Source organism: Ammospiza nelsoni, chromosome 34 (assembly GCF_027579445.1).
Source record: "Ammospiza nelsoni isolate bAmmNel1 chromosome 34, bAmmNel1.pri, whole genome shotgun sequence".
In the NCBI taxonomy this organism is placed as follows: domain Eukaryota; kingdom Metazoa; phylum Chordata; class Aves; order Passeriformes; family Passerellidae; genus Ammospiza; species Ammospiza nelsoni.
The window spans coordinates 865,398-877,280 of NC_080666.1; the positions used below are offsets into that span (position 1 = coordinate 865,398).

An 11,883-nucleotide genomic window follows, 5' to 3' on the forward strand; every position below is an offset into this window, starting at 1 on the left:
GTCTGTTCTGTGTTGTCACAGCCTGCTCTGTGATGTTACACAGCCACCCAGTGATGTCACAACCACCTCTCTGATGTCACAGAGTCACCCTCTATGATGGCAGGATCTGCTCTATGGCCTCACACCCTACTCTTTATTGTCACAGGCAGCTGTGTGATGTCAAAACAGTCTCAGTGATGTCAAAAAACCCTCTCTGCAATGTCATACTGCCACTCTGTAATGTCACAGCACACACTCGGCCCTCACAGCCAGCTCTATGATGTCATACAGCCATGCCTTGATGTCACAGACTGCTCTGTGATGTCACACAGTCCCCTCTATGATGCTGTAGCTGCTCAGTGACCTCACACAACAAACTCTGTGATGTCATAGCCCAATCTGTGACCTCACACAGCCCACTCTGTGCTGTCACACAGCCTCTTGCTGACATCACAGCTGCTCTGTGCCTCTATGACACAGCCCCAGAGGTGCTGCTGTGACACAGCCCCCTCTGGGACATGCCACAGCCCCTGCCAGTGCAGAGGCCCTGTGAGCTCTGTCTGTGCCCTGCTGGTGTCCCTGAGGGGCCCTGGCAGTGCCCCAGCCCTGCTGGGCTGTGCACAGGAGCTGCTCCTGGCCAGAGCTGTCTCTCTGCAGCGCTGCCCTTGCCAGGAGCTGCCTCTGGGCCAGGAGCCCGGCCCAGCTCAGCAGCACAGACACAGCACAGGGACTTTAATGAGCCTCTGGGGCTTTGGTGTTCTTTGCTTCAGACCCATCCCCCAGAATGTGCTCAAAGAACTTCGCAGGGACTCAAAAAGAGGGGGAAACACTGAAGTTTCTCATACTATAAATAGATCCTTCTGAGGGACAGGACTGAGAAAATGTGCCCAGGTTCCAGGTAGAGCAGAACACAGGTGGAAGTGATGACAGGTGGGGACGAGCGACGGAAAGGTGTCTCTGGTGCTGGACAAAGCTGCGTCTCTGTCCCTGCAGGCTGTCGGCATCCCCTGGCTGCCCCACCTGGCTGGACCCTTCCTTTGCTGACAGCTCTGCCTCCTGCCTGCCTCTGCCTGCCCACACAAAGCCTTTGGCTGCTCCAGGCTCCTGCTGGGGAAGTGCTGCACCACAGCCCTGCCCTGCCAGGGAAATTCCTTTCTCCTGGTGCCAGTCTGGGCCTCCCCAGCTACCATTGGTGCTATTATGTCTTCTTCAGGCCCATTCCCACTATGAAGAAAAAGCTCCAGACTCTCTGAAACCACCCTTCCATCCCTCCCAGGCTATTCCCATTTAGTCATCAATCTCTACCCCACTGACACCAGAGCTATTAACCTCTCCCTGATGCTTATCTGATGAGGCCTCCAAACCCCATCTTGAGAGATTTTTGTGTCCTCTCCCAGGTCTGTGAAAATGGAGAAGCAGTGGTTAAAGGATTTTTCTCCTAAATCTTGCAGTGACAGAACAAGGGTCAATATCTTTAAAATGAATGAGTGTGGATTTACATTTGATATAAGGAGGAAATCTTTTATAGTTATGAGAAAGGCACAAAGCTGCAAGAGTATTTCCAGAGAAGTGGATGCCCAATCCCAGGAATTGTCCAAGATCAGGATGTTTGTGCAGCCTGACCCAGTGAAATCCTCTCATCCTCAGGGACAGAATTCCTGTAGTGTGGGTTCTCTGATGTGCTGGGTGCCCTCACAGCGCTTCTTGCCAGAATGTCTGCTGAGGGCAGCCAGGCTGCTGCAGGGGCAGTGACCTCACAGCCATCGCCATGGCAGCCCTGTCCCCTGGGCCTGGCTCTGCCCTTTCCTCTGCCCCTGCCTTGGCTCTGCTGCCATGAAGAGTTTTGTCATTAATATCTTGTCCCCAAGGTGCTGGGGCCAGTGGCTTCCCAGTCAGGCTCCTGGGGCAGAAGTGGCTTTTCAGAGCCCAGCCAGGAATGAGCCCTGAGGCAGCAGCTCTGCAGTGGTGGCACCAGGCTGGGCTGCCAAGGGAGGCTTCTGGCCATGGCCTGCAAGCAGCTGCTGCTGCTGCCAAGGTGCCTTTGGTGCCTCAGACTCTCCCTGGCACAGCTCCCAGCACGGCACTCTGCCCTTGTGCCTGAGCCCTTCCCTGTGCTGGGGCTGGCCTGGGGCTTTGCCTGCAGCAGGACCTGCCCTGCTCATGGCACAGGAAAGGCAGTTCCTGCTGCAGCAGGAGGCTCTGCCTGCAATGGGCTCCAACAACTCCAGCAAGGCCCTGTTGACTTCAAAACTGCTTCTGAGAGTACTTTATTATAATAATTGTTATAGCTCCTGAACTGTGGAGTAAATAATTCTGGTAAAGATCTTTCTGTCCAATCATGATCAGAATCAGCTAGAGCCATATTTATATAAATTTATCTGGGATTCCATGATTAATCCTGTGGGACAAATTGGGTTAAAGTTGAATTCCACCTGTCAAATATTTTACATATAAACCTTTGAAAAATTCTGGGGCTAGGATTGGATCCAGCCACTCCCAGTCTCCTCTCTTAGAAGGAATTGTAGAAGTCTGGGGGCCCTGCAGGGTTTTGAGGATCCATGGCAGCTGTTGGGTGTATTTTCTCCATGTCATGACTCAGCAGGAGTTTCTCCAATAAAGAAATAAAGCTTTTGCCTGAAGCTCCCATTGTGCCCATGACCGGAACCCCTGTGAGTGTCTGAGACATCCCGGCTCTTTGGCAGCCTGGGGACTCCTGGGATGTCACTGGGGAGCCTCCGTGAGTGCCTGTGACAGATCGGTGCCTTTGCAGCACAAGGTGCCCTGGGATGTCACCATGGAATGGCTGTGACTGCCTCTGGCCACAGGGCTCTTTACCATCCCAGAAAGACCTGGGAGGTGTCCATGGAGCCCCTGTCTGTGCCTGTGACATTCCAGCCCTGGAACAGCCTGGGGACTCTTGGAAAGTCCCCATGGAATCCCTCTGAGGGTCTGTGACAAATCTGATCCTTAGCAGGCAACCATCACTGGGACCCTGTTGCTATGGTCAGTTTCCATGGCAACTATCACCAGACATTTATTGCTATGGTCAGAATCCATGGCAACCATCACCGTGACCCTGTTGCTATGGTCAGTTTCCATGGCAACCATCACCAGCCGCCTGTTTCTATGGTCATTCCCTTGCCAGCTCCATGAAGACCCCATGCCAGGGGTGGTTGCCATGGACACCAGCTCAGGCCTGCAGATGAGCCCATTGCCATGGCAACCATTGGCATCCCCATCCCCAAGCTCATGGGATCCCAGAACCACAGAATTGGCTGAGCTGGGAGAGACCCATCAGGATCCTCCAGAGGGAAGAGGTTCCCACAGCCCCAGCCAGGGACCCGCTCCCAAGGCTGTTGCCATGGCCACCAGGGCTGCGACCAGCTGGGATGCTCGCTTTCCACGGGCCGGGGCTCAGGAATGGGATTCCCCAATTTCCTGCTCCAGCTAAAATTGCACTGCCCTCGCTGCCCTCCCACCTCCCATGGAAAGCGTAAAAGGCAAAGATCCCAGGCTGGGATAAGAACAATTTATTTGGAACAGAAACAAAATAAGAAACAAATAGATCAGAAACAATATTGGTAACAAAAGTGATAAATAAAATTGTTTACAAGGAAAACTTAAACGCAACTCACTGGGTCTGCCTGGCCACAATTTCCCCTGTCTGGAAAGAACACCCTTCGACTCAGGAAGAGAGAGAGAGAGAGAGACCGTTTCTTGCCTCTGGAAATGACCTGAGGTGGGAGTGAATGTAATGACAAGGCCGTGGCCAGACCCTCATGTTCTTCAATCATACATCACGTCATTGGCAGGTGCAGGAAAAGGGACAGGTGTCTTCCCAGACGGCATCACGAGGAACATGGACCACCAGGGCTCTTCCCAATGTGGGACCTCCAATGGGGGATGAAGCTGGAACTGGGCATAAGGCTCCCCCTGCAGTTGGAGCATTTGCAGGGCTTCCCTTACCAATGAATCTGTTGGTGTCTGGTCAAGTGAGAGCTCTGGGTGAAGCTCTTCCCACACTGGGGACACTCATAGGACACTCCCTGGTGTGGATGCGCCAGTGGGTGATGAGGGTGAAGTTTTGCTTTAAGGCCTTCCCGCAGTTTGGGCAGTGGAAGGGCCTCTCATCCATGTGAATCCACTCATGCAGGAGGAGATTGGAGCTGCTCTGAAACCTCTTCCCACAGGTTGGGCACTCGTAGGACCTTTCCCCAGTGTGGATGCGCCGGTGGGTGACAAGGTGGGAGTTGTTCTTGAAGCCCTTCCCACAGTCAGGGCAGAGGAAAGGCCTCTCCTTGGTGTGAATCCGCTGGTGCTGGAGGAGATGGGAGCCGGTCCGAAACCTCTTCCCACACTAGGGACACTTGTAGGGCCTCTCCCCAGTGTGGATGCGCAGGTGGGTGATGAGGGCAGAGCAGCAGCTTCACCCTTTCCCACATTCCCCACACTCGTAGGGCCATTCCCCAGTGTGGATCATCTGATGGCAGATCAGGGTGCTACTCTGCCTGAAGCTCTTCTCACACTCCAAGCAGTTGTGGCGCTTCTCCCCATCATGAAGCTGCTCATGGACCACCAACTTAGAGCTCTGGCTGAAGCTCTGTCCACCTTCCTGGTACAGAGTGGGTCTTTCCTACTCAGAGCACCCTGGGCTGTGTTTGAAGCCCCTCCTCCTTTGGAATCTCCATGGATTTTCCTCCCCACTGTAATTCTGCACTGTGGAGTCACTCAAAACTGCCTCTTCCATGAGGTTCTGCCAAGGAGATTTTTCCTCCCTGGTGTCCATCATCCGCCTCTTGTCTGGGGGAGGAAGGACAGGAGAAGATGGGATTTGCCTCCACACCAGAGGGAAGGGGAAGGAGATTCCCCCAGTGCATCCCCAGCAGGACAGTGTTGGCAGCAGGGTTGTCCTGCATGCAGGGGTCTGTGCTGGGCTGGGAGATGGAGCAGGAGAGAGGGGGAAAGGAGCACTGACTTCCTCCTCACCTGCCTGGGTGTCCCGGGACTCCTTCCTCTTCCTTGCAGCCTCCTCCTCCATCCAATCAAGGTTTGGGAATGGGAAGTCCTGTTCTGGGAAGAAAACAAACGGTGCGCACATTGTCTTTTGTTCTGGTTTGAAGGCAAACTTGGGGGAGAGTCTAAGTCGAAGTTACAATTTAAGAAGAAAATTTAGATCAGGGCAGTGATACAGAAACACTGCCTTAAACTGACAGAGTCAGGATATAACCTGACACCCTGGTAGTCAGGGTGGTGGCAGCAGTCACATTAAATGGCGGCTTCAGTCCTGTTGGAGTGATGAACATGATTCTGTCAGAGCAGTGATCCTGTAAAAGGGTCTCGTCTGCTTCTGAAGGTCCAGTGGTGGTTCTGGAGCTCTTGTCCTCTGGGAATCCAGTAGGCAAGCTGCTCCTGGTGTTGCAAGGCTCAGCTTATATCCAGGTAGGAATGCTTGGATCCTCCCCCTGGGCGGAGCATCCCACAATGGAATGATGGAATATTATCAGTCCTGCAGTGACACTCAATGGCCCATTAGCAGAAGATATCTCCCCTGGAGGGCGTTATCAGGGGTGAGTCATGCAAGAGATAAAGAACACTGCCCCACCTGTTTATAGCAGTTGATGAAGATGGGGATTGAAAACATGCATTTGGCTACATCTTGCATTGCAACCTGACACAGTGGGGTAATCCCTGCTCAGGGGGTGAACACCACCCCCCTTACCCGAACTGGCTCAGGTGAAAAACCCCCACCCTGGGAAGGGCACACACACAGGGGACAATGTCACACTTGGCTCCCTCCAGAGGAGGTCTCTATCCCTTGCTCTCTCCCCCTTTTCTCTTTCTTTCCATCTCTCTCTCTACCTCACATTTACTGTTCAATAAAATGCATTTTGGATTTGGTCTCGTTAGCACCTTAATTGGGGCAGAGGAATCTCTGTAACAATATTCTTAACCATATTGCAATATTATTTGGGCACAGTGAGATCAGGGCGCTGGTCTCTGACTACAAGTGCCTTTGATAACAGCATGGTTCCCTTCTCTGAGGAGGTTGTGGTTCTTTCTGGAAGAACTCTTGGAAACTTGGAAGGACTTGGAAACAGTCCCTCCTTCCTCCTGGGGAACTTATAGGAGAAATGATGAAGAAAATGGTTGTTATGACTGACCAGTGAAAAAGAAAATATTTTGTTGTCCTTCCTTGAAAAGGGTGCTTGGGGCAGTCTCTGTCTCTCTCAGCCCAGGGAATGCTTGGGGCTCTCTGTCCTCTCACCCTGGGGGATGCTCGGGGGGTCTCCATCCCTCTGGCCTCAGGCAATGCCTGTGCAGGGCTGGGGACCAGGGGCTCTGTGTCCCTCTCACCGCTGAGGGTGCTCAGGGCTGGGGGGGGCTCTCCGACCTTCTCACACCTGGGGAGGCCGGGGGGTCTCTGTCCCTCTCAGCCCTGCTGTGACCCCACCCAAACATCATCGGGGTCAGAGGGACAGAGACACCCCCAAACCCCCAGAAGGACTGAACCTGGGATTTGGTTTGGGGCTGAGGATTAAGGAAGGGGCTTGAATTGGGGCTGGGTTGGAGTTGGGGCTGAGATTTGGATTAGAGCTGGGATTGGGGTTAAGGCTAGACATGGGATTGGCTTTATGGCTGGGGTTGGGATTGGGTCTGGGGCTAGACAAGTCTGGCACTGGGATGACATTAAATACAGAACTGTGAGTGTGTCTCAACAGGGAGTGAGACTGAGACCAGGGTCAGGGTCAGGTTTGGGACTGAGCTGACCCAGAACAGGAGAGAGGGATGTCACTGCAGGATGTCCCTGGCATCGTCCCAGCCCTCCTCAGGCACCTCCAAACATGAGGGGCAGCTGGGTGCTCCAAGATCCAGGTGCTCCCACCCTGTCCCTCAATACCAGGCGAGCATTCCCTGAGGGCAGCCCTGACTGTGACCCCTGGGGCTCTCGGATCAGCCCTCACATCCCTGTGGGAGCAGCTGCAGACAGGATGGGAGATTCCCCTGAGCACTGGACAAAATAAACTTGGTAGAAATCAAACCTGACTCTGCATAAATCGCTTTGATGAATACTTGTTTTTCCCATAAGTCATATGTGATGAAAACACAAATAAATTGCAAACATGAATAAACCAAAAATAGAAGCCATTTTGTGGCAATTCCAAGTTTGATCAGTTCCTGAACAGCTCCAGCTCAGCTGCTGGTAGGTTCCAATAAGAGCAAAGTAGAAATTCGGCCCAATACAGATTATGAAAAGGAAGGGAAAGCTCTGTGTAGCTGTCACAAAGCTGACAGGGATGAAGAGAAAAATTATTCTCCCATTTGGCAAAGCCCCCAAGCCTGTGAATTCAGAAGTTATTCTGGAATTTAGCTACTTGAGCTAGGGTTCTTGTGGGACTTTCCGCAGCCTTGTGTTCCTCATCGTGGGGTGAATGAACCTTGTCAGCCTGGCTGGTAGCATTTGCTCCCTTTCCTCCAGCGATTTTAACAAACTTTTCAAGGAAGGACAACAAAATATTTTCTTTACACAGGCCACCCACAACACCTATTTTCTTCATCAATTCTCCCATAAGTCGTTCAGGGAAGCTGCATCCAAGTTTCCAAGAGTTCTTCCAGAAAGAACCATAACCATCCTAAGTGGAGGGAACCATGCTGTTGTCAAATGCACTTGGAGTCAGAGAACAGTGCCTAAACTCACTGTGCCAAAACAATGTCACAATCTGGTTAAGAAAATTATTAGAGAGATGCCTCTGCAGCCAGGAAGGTGCTAATGAGACCAAATCCAAAATGCATTTTATTGAACAGTAAATGTGAGGTAGAGAGAGAGATGGAAAGAAAGAGAAAAGGGGGAGAGAGCAAGGGAGTGACAGGGATAGAGACCTCCCCTGGAGCAGGGCAAGTGTGACATTGTCCCCTGTCTGTGGCCTTCCCAGGGTCGGGGTTATTCACCCCCTGAGCAGGGATTACCCCACTGTGTCAGGTTGCAATGCAAGATGTAGCCAAATGCATGTTTTCAATCCCCATCTTCATCAACTGCTATAAACAGGTGGGGCAGTGTTCTTTATCTCTTGCATGACTCACCCCTGATAACGCCCTCCAGGGGAGATATCTTCTGCTAATGGGCCATTGAGTGTCACTGCAGGACTGATAATATTCCATCATTCCATTGTGGGATGCTCCGCCCAGGGGGAGGATCCAAGCATTCCTACCTGGATATAAGCTGAGCCTTGCAACACCAGGAGCAGCTTGCCTACTGGATTCCCAGAGGACAAGAGCTCCAGAACCACTACTGGACCTTCAGAAGCAGACGAGACCCTTTTACAGGATCACTGCTCTGACAGAATCATGTTCATCACTCCAACAGGACTGAAGCCACCATTTAATGTGACTGCTGCCACCACCCTGACTACCAGGGTGTCAGGTTATATCCTGACTCTGTCAGTTTAAGGCAGTGTTTCTGTATCATTGCCCTGATCTAAATTTTCTTCTTAAATTGTAACTCCGACTTAGACTCTCCCCCAAGTTTGCCTTCAAACCAGAACAAAAGACAATGTGCGCACCGTTTGTTTTCTTCCCAGAACAGGACTTCCCATTCCCAAACCTTGATTGGATGGAGGAGGAGGCTGCGAGGAAGAGGAAGGAGCCCCGGGACACCCAGGCAGGTGAGGAGGAAATCAATGCCCCTTTCCCCCTCTCTCCTGCTCCATCTCCCAGCCCAGCACAGACCCCTGCATGCAGGACAACCCTGCTGCCAACACCGTCCTGCCGGGGATGCACTGGGGGAATCTCCTTCCCCTTCCTTCTGGAATGGAGGCAAATCCCATCTTCTCCTTGCCCTTCCTCCCCCAGACAAGTGGCTGATGATGGACACCAGGGAGGAAAAATCTCCTTGGCAGAACCTCATGGAAGAGGCAGTTTTGAGTGCGTCCACAGTGCAGAATTCTAACGGGGAGGAAAATCCCCAGGGATCCTGCAGGAAGAGGGGCTCCAAACCCAGCCCAGGGTGCTCTGAGGAGGAAAGACCCTCCCTGAGCCAGGACGGTGGACAGACCTTTAGCCAGAGCTCTAAGTTGGTGGTCCATGAGCAGCTTCATGATGGGGAGAAGCGCCACAACTGCTTGGAGTGTGGGAAGAGCTTCAGGAAGATCAGCACCCTGCTCTGCCACCAGATGATCCACACTGGGGAATGGCCCTACGAGTGTGGGGAATGTGGGAAGGGCTTCAGCTGCAGCTCTGCCCTCATCACCCACCTGCGCATCCACACTGGGGAGAGGCCCCACGAGTGTCCCCATTGTCAGAAGAGCTTTTGGACAAGCTCCGATCTCCTCAGGCACCAGCTCATTCACACTGGGGAGAGGCCTTTCTGCTGCCCTGACTGTGGGAAGGGCTTCAAGCGCAGCTCCGACCTCATTATCCACCAGCGCATCCACACTGGGGAGAGGCCCTACGAGTGCCCCATGTTTGGGAAGAGGTTTCAGACCAGCTCAAATCTCCGTCTGCATGAGCGGATTCACACAGAGGAGAGGCCCTTCCACTGCCCTGACTGTGGGAAGGGCTTCAAGCAAAAGTCCACCCTCATCACCCACCGGCGCATCCATACTGGGGAGAGGCCCTTCGAGTGTCCCCAGTGTGGGAAGAGCTTCACCCAGATCTCTGCCTTGACCAGACACCAACAGAGGCACCAGTAAAGGAAGCCCTGCAAATGCCAGAAACACAGGAACAGCTTCATGCACCACTGCGGCTTCATCCCCCATTGGATGGCCCACATTGGGAAGAGCCCTGGTGATCCATTTTCCCTGTGATCCATCTGAGAAGACACCTGTCCCTTTTCCTGCCCTTGCAAACGACATGATGTGGGATTGAAGAACATGAGGGTCTGGCCATGGCCATGTCATTACATTTACTCCCACCGCAGGTCATTGCCAGGGGCAGGAAAGGGACTCTCTCTCTCTCTCCCTCTGAGAAGATGGGTGTTCTTTCCAGGCAGGGGAAATGCATGGCCAGGAAGAGCCTGTTGTTGATGTATTAGTTTTCCCTGTAAACAGTTTTTCTTATCCCTTCTCCTACCAGTATTATTACTGTTTCTGTTTGTTCCTTATCTCATTGCTGTTCCCAATAAATTGTTCTTATCCCAGCCTGGGATCTTTGCCTTTCGTGCTTTCCATGGGAAGCAGGAGGACAGCGAGGGCAGTGCAATTTTAGCGGGAGCAGGAAATGGGGGAATCCCATTCCTGAAGCCCAGCCCATGGAAACCGAGCATCCCAGCTGGTGCCAGCCCTGGTGGTGATGGCAACAGCCTGGGGATCACGTCCCTGGCTGGGGCTGTGGGACCCTCTTCCTTCTGGTGCCCAGAGACACGAGTGGAGGGAACGGCTGCAGCTGAGTCGGGGCAGGCTCAGGTTGGATGTCAGGAAAAGGTTTTTGCCCAGAGGCAGCTGGGGCCCTGCCCAGGCTCCCCAGGGAAGGGTCCCAGCTCCAGGGCTCTCTGAGCTGCAGCAGCATTTGGACAGCGCTGCCAGGCCCAGGCTGGCATTGTTGGGGTGTCCTGTGCAGGGCCAGCAGTTGGACTGGAGGATCCTGATGGGTCTCTCCCAGCTCAGCCAATTCTGTGGTTCTGGGATCCCATGAGCTTGGGGATGGGGATGCCAATGGTTGCCATGGCAATGGGCTCATCTGCAGGCCTGAGCTGGTGTCCATGGCAACCACCCCTGGCATGGGGTCTTCATGGAGCTGGCAAGGGAATGACCATAGAAACAGGCGGCTGGTGATGGTTGCCATGGAAACTGACCATAGCAACAGGGTCACGGTGATGGTTGCCATGGATTCTGACCATAGCAATAAATGTCTGGTGATAGTTGCCATGGAAACTGACCATAGCAACAGGGTCCCAGTGATGGTTGCCTGCTAAGGATCAGATTTGTCACAGACCCTCAGAGGGATTCCATGGGGACTTTCCAAGAGTCCCCAGGCTGTTCCAGGGCTGGAATGTCACAGGCACAGACAGGGGCTCCATGGACACCTCCCAGGTCTTTCTGGGATGGTAAAGAGCCCTGTGGCCAGAGGCAGTCACAGCCATTCCATGGTGACATCCCAGGGCACCTTGTGCTGCAAAGGCACCGATCTGTCACAGGCACTCACGGAGGCTCCCCAGTGACATCCCAGGAGTCCCCAGGCTGCCAAAGAGCCGGGATGTCTCAGACACTCACAGGGGTTCCGGTCATGGGCACAATGGGAGCTTCAGGCAAAAGCTTTATTTCTTTATTGGAGAAACTCCTGCTGAGTCATGACATGGAGAAAATACACCCAACAGCCGCCATGAATCCTCAAAACCCTGCAGGGCCCCCAGACTTCTACAATTCCTTCTAAGAGAGGAGACTGGGAGTGGCTGGATCCAATCCTAGCCCCAGAATTTTTCAAAGGTTTATATGTAAAATATTTGACAGGTGGAATTCAACTTTAACCCAATTTGTCCCACAGGATTAATCATGGAATCCCAGATAAATTTATATAAATATGGCTCTAGCTGATTCTGATCATGATTGGACAGAAAGATCTTTACCAGAATTATTTACTCCACAGTTCAGGAGCTATAACAATTATTATAATAAAGTACTCTCAGAAGCAGTTTTGAAGTCAACAGGGCCTTGCTGGAGTTGTTGGAGCCCATTGCAGGCAGAGCCTCCTGCTGCAGCAGGAACTGCCTTTCCTGTGCCATGAGCAGGGCAGGTCCTGCTGCAGGCAAAGCCCCAGGCCAGCCCCAGCACAGGGAAGGGCTCAGGCACAAGGGCAGAGTGCCGTGCTGGGAGCTGTGCCAGGGAGAGTCTGAGGCACCAAAGGCACCTTGGCAGCAGCAGCAGCTGCTTGCAGGCCATGGCCAGAAGCCTCCCTTGGCAGCCCAGCCTGGTG

General features: G+C 53.0%; 1 pseudogene; it reads left to right on the forward strand.

Annotated features, from left to right (window-relative positions):
- The window catches only part of LOC132085941 (zinc finger protein 23-like), a 148,752-nt pseudogene extending 139,087 nt beyond the window's left edge, over positions 1–9,665 (forward strand).
- The last annotated feature ends 2,218 nt before the right edge of the window (positions 9,666–11,883 follow it).